General features: G+C 31.3%; 2 long non-coding RNA genes across 2 annotated transcripts; one reads left to right on the top strand and one right to left on the bottom strand.

Annotated features, from left to right (window-relative positions):
• The first annotated feature begins 3,840 nt into the window (after positions 1 to 3,840).
• On the top strand, positions 3,841 to 4,484 carry LOC127127659 (uncharacterized). The gene is made up of 2 exons (XR_007805401.1): positions 3,841 to 3,985; positions 4,080 to 4,484. It is a non-coding gene; the product is annotated as an uncharacterized LOC127127659 (long non-coding RNA).
• A 224-nt stretch (positions 4,485 to 4,708) lies between these two features.
• On the bottom strand, positions 4,709 to 5,751 carry LOC127127665 (uncharacterized). Its single transcript, XR_007805406.1, has 2 exons — positions 5,344 to 5,751; positions 4,709 to 5,240 (listed from the first exon to the last, which is right to left on the bottom strand). It is a non-coding gene; the product is annotated as an uncharacterized LOC127127665 (long non-coding RNA).
• Positions 5,752 to 12,804: the final 7,053 nt, after the last annotated feature.

The raw sequence follows: 12,804 nt of genomic DNA, 5'->3' as shown, positions 1-12,804 counted from the left end.
TTTTCGTTCTCCCCAACTTATTTCTTACTCACCCTAAGTGAATGCTCTATGACTTTTTACGGCAAAAGAACAATTATCAAAAGTTTCCGGGTTTCAAGAAAAAGATTTTTGAAATCTCGCTTTATTTCAAGCTAAGATTCAACTGTTTAAGCTCAAAGGGGTTAACGAATACTCTCTCTGCTCACAGGTAAGTTGTTTTTGGAACTGGTTGTGCTCGATAGAAAAACAAGTGCCTTGATCATTTCTAATTGCTTCCACATATTCACAATAATAAAAGACAAAGCATGAATCAAATGAATCAACAAAACTTATTAGAATCCAGCATTTAAGTGTACAATGGAGGTTTCCTCACAATTTGTGGTTTTAAGTCCTAGATGAAACATTCATTCAATTATGTTGCAAAAAGACAATATTCAATTACCAAAAAGAGTAAAGTTCTTAATGCATTCTAAAATTCTAGCCGGAGGTAACCATGTACCTTAGCATTATTCACTTGTTTATTCTTATCATTGCCATCCAAGCTCGGATGCACCTTCATTGGGTACTTCTTTGAGGAGCAACCAATCTAGAAGGTTTGCCACTCAACCAACCAAAAATTTATTAAAACAAACAAAATTTAAAACATAAATAATAATATTAACTTCAAAATTTAAAATTGTTCATGGGGGACAAAACACCCCAAAAGTACATAGCCAAAATCAAAATACACCAATCCGAAAATACAATAGAAATAAAACATAAAATGAAAAATACAATAACTTAGCCCTCCAAGGACTCAGAACCCTCCTCACTACCGGCTTCAGAGCCGGTAGCCTCATCATCATCATCACCATCTCCATCAGCAACACCAGAAGAAGCACCAGCACCCGCCCCCTCTCCAAACGCTGGCCTGTCCACAGGCCAGTTAGCGTTAAGCAGAAACTGCTCACGCGTCATCAATGAGTGATCACCGGAGGGGTCACGTCCCTGCAGCTGTAGCAGCTACATAGAATCGTGCATATCGAGCATGGCACGCTGAGTTGCCGCCATCCAGTCCCAGTTGTAGGTGCAGACAGCCTGCTGGAAAGGATCGGATCCTGGAGTAGACGTACCAGGACCATCAGAAGCTCGGGTACCCTCAGCAGCTGCGCCATTTTGTTCAATGTAATTTTAAGTGTCGGGTTTTTGTTATCGTCTCCACAGGGATTGTGAGATATCACCGCCTTTCGACAGTTGTTTTAATCTTAGCTTAAGGTAACAATGGGTTTTGGTGTTTGTCACGGTATCTTGCATAAAAGTGTAATAAAATGCGGTAAAAGTTTTGGTTTGAATATTTGAGAAATATTACCAAAGTTAGGGTTCGACGATCACTTTGCATGTATATGTTCGATAACAAAACTTATAAACTCCTTTAGATGATAAACTATTTCACAAAGTCCTCCCAATGTGTTTATCTCTAACACACATTGTGAGTTTTCCCATTTTGATCCATTGTTTATCTCTAACACAATCTATCAAAATGACAACTTTTTGGTTCAACCTTATGGTGAACAAAATCATTCATTACTATCTCTAGCTAACAAACAAGATTGGATGAAAACCTAGGTTAAGAGTTGGTAAACATCTCTCGATCATAAACCAACACAAAGAGTTTTCAATAAGAACAAAGTTTTCACCATATATTCACCATTAAAGAGTTTACAAATGGAGATCCTTACATTTACACACAAAGCTAATGATCATCTACATCTAACCTTGACAAAATGGAGGACTTAGCTACTCATTTTCATGGTAGCTTGGTCAACAAGTTTCGGAAGAAGGTTGATCAACATCTGAGTCGAATAATCGAGATTGGATGGGAATCCACCTTCTTTTTGTGAAAGATGGTTAAGAGATGAAGAGAAATGATTTCTAGGTCATAAAAGATCTCTAGAGCAAAAGCTGGAAAATATCTAAAAAGGTACAAAAATATGGAAGGTAAGGTATGGCTCCAAAAAGTAGCCCTTGCTACTTACAGAGCTGCTTCTGGGCTGTCATGCTCGCTAGGCGAGCAGAATGGCTCGCCTAGCGAGCCCCTAAATGAGGCACCTGAGGCACCTGCGCCCAAAGAAATAGCCTTTTCCAGACTGACATGTTCGCTAGGCGAACAAAACCTTCGCCTAGCGAAGGCCACGCTTCAACCTTCGCTCCAGCGAGGTTGAGAGGTTTTGCTACTGGAATGCTCGCTGGGAGCTCGCTAAAGGCTCGCCTAGCGAGTGAGTGCTGGCTGCGCTTTTCACCAAGTCTGGACGGGTTCGCCACACACCTCGCTGGAAGCTCGCCTAGCGAGTGTGGTCATGTTTGCCACTGTAAAATACTGGAGCTTTTCGCTGGGCTCTCGCTGGACGCTCGCCTAGCGAGTCCTTCGCCACAGCCCTCGCCTAGCGAGCAAGCTGATGAATGCTTGTTTTATTTGATCCCTTTGCCAAATTTCTTGTGTCTTCACTTTCTATTATTTCATGCCTACTTCCTGCACAATAACACACAAATCAAAGGTACCAAGATCGTTTATCATTGAATTGCATTTCATCTAAAACAAAGGTGGTTTCGAACACTTTAGCAAGGAAATGGAGTGAAAGATACCCATATTTGATAGCTCAAATCAGCACTTTTGGGTATCTAACAGTACCACACCCATTAAACCAGATAAATGTCAAGCCCCAAAGCATTGACTAGAATCGACTTCGATGCCGAAATCATAATCAAAGACATCTAATTATTAACTGTCAAGCTTTCTTGTTAAAAAATAACTTCATTATGCATTTTCCATAATATTCGGATCACTACACCAAGCCTAAAGACGCATGTTTCCTAGAACCAAAATCATGAAACATTTCAAAAACCCCTAACAACGAACAAGGAAGAGGCTTCAAAGTTATTTACATCAACGCATTGATGGATTATAAAGAGAGTTTTATAATCTTTCTTCTTCAATTCTTTATGTGCAACCTTTTCTTGATCCTCACGGCTTCTGCAAGCGTTGATACTCCTTCCTTCACAAGATCCCAAAGATCTTGATAACATAATACAATCTTTATCTGCTTGCACCAATTCTCATAATTGTTGTTCTTGAGAATCGGAAAATTTGCTGGAAAATGTCCGTTTGGATGATTCGTTGCCATGGTGATTTTCTTTCCACGAATCGTTTCAACCGGAGCTCTTGATATTAGATGTTGGAAATCCCCCAAAATCTATGAAGAATTTCAATCAATCTTGATGAACAAGATTGTTATTACCCATACAATAGTAATGAAAAGAAAGGAACAATTGAGAAAGAGAGAGTGTATAGAATGATGAAGGAGAAGAGTAATATAATTTTGCAGAATTTCAAAATCCTTCATTCTTTTTCTCTTCAAACTCCTAAATAAAGCCTGAAGAACACTCCACTGCAAAATCGCAGCCACTTCACTGCTGCCACGTTGGATCTTTGGCAATACTACTTTTCAAAAGAACAATTTATTAATTCCATTAAAACTTCTAGAAAGGAAATCTATTATTAGTTAGGGAATAAAAGAAACGTCTAATATCATTTAACTCTCACTTCTAATTTAAAGAAAGAAATAAATACATCTGACCGTCATAGTAGTTGTAATATCCATTAAAGAAAAGAAGCTATAATTTCATGCATTGATAAATAATATACTTGTAATAAGTCTAAAATGTATCTCTTTTCTAATACTTAATGTGAGTAGTCGTGTATTATACGAGTTTTCCAAAACTTGATACCTTTTTTCGACCCATATTCTTTAAAATATTACATAGTAAATAATAAATAATAAGATTTAATTCTCAAAATAATTTTTATAAAACGAGTACTATATAAAGAACTTGAAGTTTTCTATGCATAACACTTAGAACAAAAGATAATAATAGAATACAAAGATAAAATCTTCAGAAAAAATAACAATGCACATTAGCAAACTTTTTCTCTTGGGACTTTTATGCATTACATTGGTCCTATCTTTTGGTAAGAAATATGAACTTTTTCCTGTAAATTCTATTTTGTAAATCGTTGTTAAAATATACAAAGGAATTTTGAGTTTGAGTTTTTTTTTTAATAGGAGCAACTGGTAACGATATAGCCGAAACATGCATTGGTGGGCTATGTTTTGATTGCGTCCTAAGATGTTTTTGGTCAGGATTTCCGATAGGTAGATGTAATTATAATTCCGTGTGTTGTTGTAGTAACTAGTGATCATTTTTAAAATACATTACATTATTATAAATACTTAATAATATTGAATAAAATAAATAAATCTTCCTCCAAAATTTTATTTTTACGTTTGAAGCATACACATTTGATGTTTGGTTTGAGCAGAAGTAAAAGTGGAAGACTTGAAAGAAGAATGACTTCTTCAACTTAAAGATAGGATGAATATTGGGGTGAAAATTGTTTCCATTTAAATCTTATATATTATGGGTGTAACTATAGTTTATATTCAATGAAATACTACTATTTTATTTTATAGTGTTTTTTTTAAAAAATTTGCAACTCTTTTTAATAAAATAAAAAGTCCTAATTTGCAATGTATGCTTATTTATATTTTTATGCCTATATTTTAGTGTTTTAAATTTCACTCCTTAAATATGAATTAATAAAAGATTGTAGATGCATACTCTATCATATTATGAGATGTATTTGTAACATAATTTTGTATTTTAATTTTAAAATTTTAAAACTAATGGTATATGCTCAAAAAAAATAATACTCTCATTAATTATGTTTTTTAATTTATTTACTTACAATTAAGGGTGAGAATATGTCAGACTGACAACAAGAGCTTATGGCCTCAGAACAGACCAAATCGATACATTATACCATAACTTCTTCACGCGGACAACACAAAAACTCACACGTTCCACACCATTTCTCACTCAAATTCTAACAAACTTGCTCTCCACTCTTCTACACTCCCACAATTTGTGTCTCTCACACACTTTACACACTCACACACTTGAAAATACTAACCTAATTCCTCCTATGAATCCTAAGATAATTTGAGATGAGAATACACAGAAAACACATACAAAAATCTGCATTTTGCTCACCACAACCACTCGAGATTCACTATCCACATCAAATCTTCATCGACTACCTTCATCTTCATCACTCTCCCTTTTCATTATCTCCCCACCTTATTTTCCTTCAATCTTCACTGCATCCTCTTCACAAACCATATATCCAACAACTATTCTTCCACAAACCACATCATCAACATAAACTACAACAATAACAATATTAGAACACAAAAATAAAAAAGTAGAAGAAGAAAGGAGAGTGGAACAAAAAGGATGATTTTTGAGAAATTGTGACACTGAGCTTACTGACGCGAGCAACTCTCTTAGTGCATCCATCCCCTCGTGCGCACAACTGCACTGCAAAACATCAACGAAGCAACACGAACCAGCCGCATCTCACCATGCATTCGCACGTACCACCATCTGAAGCGAAATTGATCACCCTCCTTCCTTTGCGTTTGTGATTTGGTTTGTAAGGTTTTTTTCATTTTCGAATTTGAGTTGTTGTTGTGGATTTGTTTTTGTTTATATGTTCGAGTTTAAAGAAACTTGAAAATGGTGATGGTGAGAGGTTGGGGAAGATGGTTAGCATAATGAGAGAGAAAGACTTGAATCCCTTTCCAAAAACAGTATTTTAGTTTTTAAAAATTAAAAATTAAAAAATCTATTTGAAAAGCTAATTTTTAAAAACTGTTTTCTAAAATTATTTTTAGTTTTTCAGTTTTTAAATCTAAAAAACAAAATAGCTTTTGATATGTTGCAGTTTTTATTTTGCTTTTCACTTTCCATATCCTACCATTGAATTGAATACACATGGGAAATAGATTTTTTCTATAATTTTCATTAATGGCAGTTTTCGTGATTATAACCATAATTTTATTAATCTCTATAATTAATTTTTTCTTAATACTTTTTAGAAATATATAAAACAAAGTAATATATTATCATCCATATAATAATAAGTTGTTATACCAAATACAAATAAAATAACTGTGTTTATTTAATTTTAAAAATATTTTTATTAGCATTTTTTTCTAAAAAAATATTAATAATTTATTTTTTTATTTTTTTTAAAATTGACAAATTTAGATTTCCTCTCAATTTTTTATAACAACTTGACCTTTTATAAAATTATATTTTTTTTATTTAAAAAAAAATAAATATTTTTTATTAATAATAATTGTTTAAGAAAATTGACCGGTCATCAAATCGGTGAGAGTGTACTGGTTCATCGTTCAAAACATTTGATCATTAGTCGAATCGCATAACATAATTGGATTAAATCAGATAATTTGGTTGAATAAATCGGTATCTATAACAAAATTATATAGTTATTAAATCGTCGAATCAGGTGACCCGATCTCTAAAAAAAATCACGACTGCTAAAAAGTTTTAAAATTTCAAAATTTCAAAATATCATAATTTTAAGAATTCATTCTTTAAATTAAAATTTTAAATATACACATAACAAAATAGTACAAAATACAAATCTATATAAATTTTGAACAAAGTCTAATGGAAACAGAAATTGAATAACAAAATAAATGTATCGTCTAATAAATTTAATTTTAAGGTGGAAAAGTTCTTCTAAATAAATTTTGAACAAAATCTCTTTATATTTTAATTTTATTTAAAAAAAGAATTATCAAAATGACGACATTTTGTCGGAGGAAAAAAAGCAAAATTTAAACAGTTGATTCTCAATTTTTATCAGTTTTGGTCGATTCTGGCCGATTTCCACAAATACAATACTTTAATAAATCCAACAATCAAACTATATCGGTAACTCATCCGATTCTCAATTCAATCAATTTGATCTGTTGATTCAATCCGATTTTTAAAATCTATCACTTATTTTCCAATTGGAGTAGATAATAAACATGAATATTTCTTAGCAAAGTTGTAATTTTAATAATACGTAAATAATAAAACTAATTTAATAAGAAAAATCAATAAAAATTAAAATTTTCAATCATATTATAGTATAATTATATTTCTTATAAAATTGAGGAAGAGAAAGTGATTAATTATAAACAAAAATAGTAATGATGAATGTCATGAAAATGATTTAAATCATTTGTTTGAAATTATGTGTCAATCTCTTATTATTAAAATAATATTTTATTAATTTTATAATTAATATTAAGAAAAATCGTTGACATGCATTCTTAGATCTTATATTAAATAATTATTGACTAAATTATATTTATATTTATAGATAACGAAATATGTTTTATTATTAATTAAAAAGAATTATCTATTTAAATATATTTTTAATCTCTTATTAAAAATAGTATTGAAAATTAAACTACCAAATAATTTTTTCAATTTTCACATTTCAAAAATAATTTTTAAAAAGTAGTCTATCAAACAAATATTTTTGATAATTCTCATCCTAAAAACACTCTTTAAAATTAGAGTTCAAAAACAAATTTTAAGAATGAAAACTCAAAAGTGTTTCAAACAAACCCTTAGGATATGTGTTTTCCATTCCCTTTTCTATTTTAATTGTTTTTTTAATAAGTGACCATGTGTCCTCTCACCATTAGATTCCAGATTTGAATTAAAGTGGGATCATATGCGTGAGTTCTCATGGTAACACTTAGAACCTGACCATTTGATCAAAATTAGGTGTCTTAGAGACTTGGATCTATTTGAACACCTTGATCAGATCCTGGCCATCTGATCTTAATCAGATGGCCACACATGAACTTGTTCTTTTTTCTTATTTTTGTTTGTTGGGCCTCTTGTTTGGGCCTCAATTGAAATTCTGATTCAAACCCCTCACTTTTATGTTTTTTCTTTTCTTATCTTGTTTTGTATTGGACCTTAAGCCCATTTAGATTTTTACTCTCATTCTACCATTGTATTGATAGTGCACCCCTCCCGTTTTATTATATCCTTTATGTTGTTTTATTTTATTTTTATTAGTTAATTGTTTAATTGATAAATGTTAATAAAATCAAAAGTTATTAAAATCAACCTTTCAAAAATAAAAATCAAACACTTGATCAACATCAAGTATTTTTCAAACATAATAAAAAATCCTTCTAAATGGTTTTCATAATAAATTAAATTGGTTACCATTCAAATACTAGCCGTAATTAGCTTACCATTCAAATACTTGTCTTCCGTTCAAAACAAGTTTATTAAGCGAATTTAGTTTGGTCTTTATTGGATGAAAAAATATTGGTTTGGACGTAACATCTTATCTTTTCCCCGAGTATTTGAATGCTAGTCGTACTTAACTTGTTGTTCGAATACTTGTATTCTGCTAAGGACTTAAGACTTAATTCGCCTCACAAATTTCATAAATGATTTGGATGAAAAAGGATTAGTTTGGACGTGATATTATCTCTTTTCCCGACTATTTGAATGCTAGTCGTAATTAGCTTGTTTTTCAAATAACTCGCCTTCCACTTTAAAAAATCCAACAAATCAAACTATATTTTCCCGCCTTAGCGCAACCGCAAACTTTTCACAAAAAAAATAAAATTTTATCCATTCTATTGTGATACAAACAAACGCATAATGGAACACCCAACTTCTCGACTCGGTAATTTAATAATAAAACATGTATAAAAACATAAGTATTCTTCAAGTAGGACATTACTCGCACAATCCAAACCATCAAAACTATTTGAACCATATAATATTGAAAAATAATTTGTTTAATAAGAAGTGAAATCTCAAAAATATTTAGCATAAGCCTCAACATAAATATTAATTTGAAAAATGGTTCATCGTAGAATAAAACAAAATAGCAAGATACGCAACAAAATAATATAGGACAACCTATTCCCCTTGTGTTACATATCAGAGCGACTCAAACTATAGACCCGAATGATAAGAAACTAAATAGGCTCAACGCGTCCTCAGCCTAAAGCTCCTACTCACGTCCTTGATTACCAGTACTCTAGAAGAGCACATATGCAACAACACAAGAAGGGGGTGAGAATACATTCAAATAATAAATAGTGCATAAACATTCAGGATAAATTCACACATCTACACATTTATCCACATACCCGAATAAAACACCATGTCAAGTATTCACATTACATCACAATTATCCAATCACAATGATGCAATATAATGCAATAATGACTCGACTCATGCTCGTCACGGTCCCCACTCAGAACCAGACTCATAATTTAACTCTACATGCATGTGATAACGAATCGATGTTTTTCTCTTCATTAAGAACCAAGTACCAATATCTTGAAACCCCAAGCCCCCACTCTGAGCTTCAAGCCCCCATTAAGGGCTTGGTACAAGCCACTAGTCCCCATTGTGAACTAGCAAGCACACTTTTTTCCCAACAATGACCATTATCATGAATGTCATACAAAATGCAGTACAATCCCACTCCGACTATACATAATTACTCGACGGCCACAAATGCAAAACAACCCCACTTTGATTGTAATAAAAATATATTTTTTAATGCATCTATAATAGCTCATACACATCTCATCAACACAATCAACATCATATCATAGTTCCATTCTTATCATGCATATGTACAAATTACACATAACTTACATGTATGCATAATATTACTCAATTAATTATATAAATTAATTAGTCAACTCATAATATCACAAAACACCGAACATCATCCAAAACTTGATCACCCGATAAATCAATCCTCAAAACCAAACTCAGCATGTCAGAACATGCCTTATGACTCGACGACGGGTGACCCGTCATCAGCATGATGCCTGTCATCCTTCCCAGTACCTAACAGGTCACACTATTACGACCTAGCCAGATGGAGCTCGCCTAGAAGTCATGGCGACTTCCCCTTTATTTGGATGATGCATGTTAGTATTCTCACAACACATGACGTCTAAGGTGTCATATGGGTGACGTCCGTCACCCTGCTATCAAAAGAAAAAGTATGTCCTCAACTTGTTCAATGGGGGAAACTTCTGATAAAACTTTGTAGAGCTCTTCACCACCTCCTCCTTCATCCCTTGAATTTACAACTCTTACATCCTCCCATTTCCATTCCTAAACACGATTATGCTAATAACCCATCTCTTTTATACTTTCCATTTTATCCTGCAATCTATCGAACTCTTCCGAAAACACTTCCTTTAAAATTAGTATCCCGAGCCACTTGATCCACCAGAAAAGGATATGATTACATTTGCCTAATTTACACACAACATTATTAGAAACCTAGACGAGACACCTTATTTATGAGGAACCTATCAAATTCAAATTACTCCACCAAATAGACTCCTTCTTACATGCTTTCACATAACCAATACAAAGAGCTTCCATTTTTAAGTCCCCATATATATACTCCAAGAGACATTTTTGAATAGGGTTTTGGTCTTGAATTAGTCTCCATTTCAATTTATACATAAAAACCAATGTTACTTGTTGAATATATATATAGATATATATATATATATATATATATATATATATATATATATATATATATATATATATATATATATATATATATATATATATATATATATATATATATATATATATATATATGGCAACTAAACAGATTATGGTACAAAGAAGATAGTATACCTTCGTTACAAGATGCGTCTAACCAAAGATTAAAAAAAAAAAGAATAAAAACTAGTAAAAGTACATATACACTCATAGAATTAGAGCACTAATAAAAAGACGTGGGTTCAGTGCGAGGCCTTGAAAGGTTTCTCACGAAAATTTTGCCTCATACTCTTACCATTATCCTTCTACCCATATATTTTTTAAATATTCTAATTCTACCATTTTCACTTATCAAATGTTTTTCTTATTTAATATTTACCATTATACACCCCCACCTAAATGTACTGGATAACTTTGTCCAAAGTTTTCCGATATTTGATTTTTCTTCACCGAATAACTTGTAATCATGTTTTTCGGTATGCATTTTTTCTTCATCGGATAACTTATAATTAACTTTCCGGTATGTAATTTTTCTTCACCGAATAACTTGCAATAAAGTTTTCCGGTATGTAATTTTTCTTCATCGGATAACTTGCAATCAGGTTTTTCGATATGTAATTTTTATTCAGCAGATAACTAGAAATCAAGTTTTCAGTATGTAATTTTTCATCAAATAACTTGAGTTTAGGCAACAATGAAAACCCTGACCTAAAGTAAATAAAACCGTGGTCTATTCTTATAGACATGGATTTTGCAACTTATGAAAAATTGTAACTTTAGGAACAATTTTATTTACTTTAGGCCACTGTTTTTTCGTGTTGCCTAAACTCATCTTTTTTTTTTTAATTTTTAGATAAGTTTCTTGTGAGTTATTTGTTAGGAAACAATTTTGTTTACTAAGCCACAATTTTTTATTGTTGCTTACATTGTATTTATGGGTAAAAGAGTAGTTGAACAAATGTTGATTAAGGAAGTGCCTAAAGGAAAGATAAACTAACTTTCAAATTTAAATAAAAAAGTGAGATGGAACTTAGTTTATTTAAGATGAAAAATGACAAAAAAGAAAGCATTCATTCCCCTTATATGTATTACATCTATAGTCTTTTTTCCCTTATGCATCTCTTTTATTCGAATTGGTGAAATACAAAAGAATCCGATTTTTTTTAAATAATATTCAAGACAAAAATATGTTAAAGAAATTAGAGTTCAAGGAATTGTTCCTTTAGGATGAAATGCTAAAGGAATGCCCAAAACACATTTACAAAACCTTCGTATCAAAATCTACAAAGAGACCATACAATTGATCAAGATGAACAATCAAGATCGTATCCATACAATTTTTCATTTCTTTACAAATATAATGTGTTTCTTGATTCTAGATGGTTATTCTTTTAAGTAACAATGAAAAATTGTGGCATAAAGTAAAGAAAATCATTGTTTAAGGTGAAAAATTGCATTCCGGATAACTCGTAAGTAAGTTATCCGAAAAAAAAAAAAGTTTATGCAACAAGGAAAAATGGTTACCTAAAGAAAATAAAATTGTTGTCTAATGTATTAGGCAACGATTTTTATGCGTGGGATATACAGTTTATTCATAAGTTGCAAAAACCATGTCTATTAGACTAGGCCACAATTTTATTTACTTTAGACCATAATTTTTCATTGTTGCCTAAATTCAAGTTATTCGATTAAGAAAAATTACATATCAGAAAATGTGATTACAAGTTATCGGGTGAATAAAATTACATACCGGAAAACTTCATTGTAAGTTGTTCGATGTAGAAAATTACATACAGAAAAACTTGATTGTAAGTTAACTGATGAATAAAAATTACATACCGAAAAACATGATTACAAGTTATCCAGTGAAGAAAAATTACATACCGTAAAAAAATCACATATCGAAAAACTTTAAATAAAGTTATCCGATACACTTTAGTAGGGGTGTGAAATGGTAAATATTAAATAATAAAATTATTTGATAAATGAAAATAATAGAATTGAAATATTTTAAAAATACACGGGTATAGAAATAATGATAAGGATTTTCGTTTTAAACCATTTAGTATGAGTTTTAAAATATAGGGGTATAAGAATAATCAAAAATCATGAACTTTTTTCTTTTCATTTTCAACCATTTAGTATGAGTTTTAAAACCCCATAAATATTAAGCGCTATTATTTTTTTTGGTTTTCAAGCATTTAGCCGAGACTATTAACCTCCGCAATGTAATATTAATGGTCGAAAAACGAAAAAGAAAAATGAATTAAAAAAATTGAAAGTCTGTAGGGGTCTAAAAACTAAAATAAAGAAATCTCTCATGTGACAAAGTCCAAATACAAA

Source organism: Lathyrus oleraceus, chromosome 3 (genome assembly GCF_024323335.1).
Source record: "Lathyrus oleraceus cultivar Zhongwan6 chromosome 3, CAAS_Psat_ZW6_1.0, whole genome shotgun sequence".
In the NCBI taxonomy this organism is placed as follows: domain Eukaryota; kingdom Viridiplantae; phylum Streptophyta; class Magnoliopsida; order Fabales; family Fabaceae; genus Lathyrus; species Lathyrus oleraceus.
Note: the sequence above shows the minus strand (reverse complement) of the source record. Positions and strands in the feature narration are given on the sequence as shown.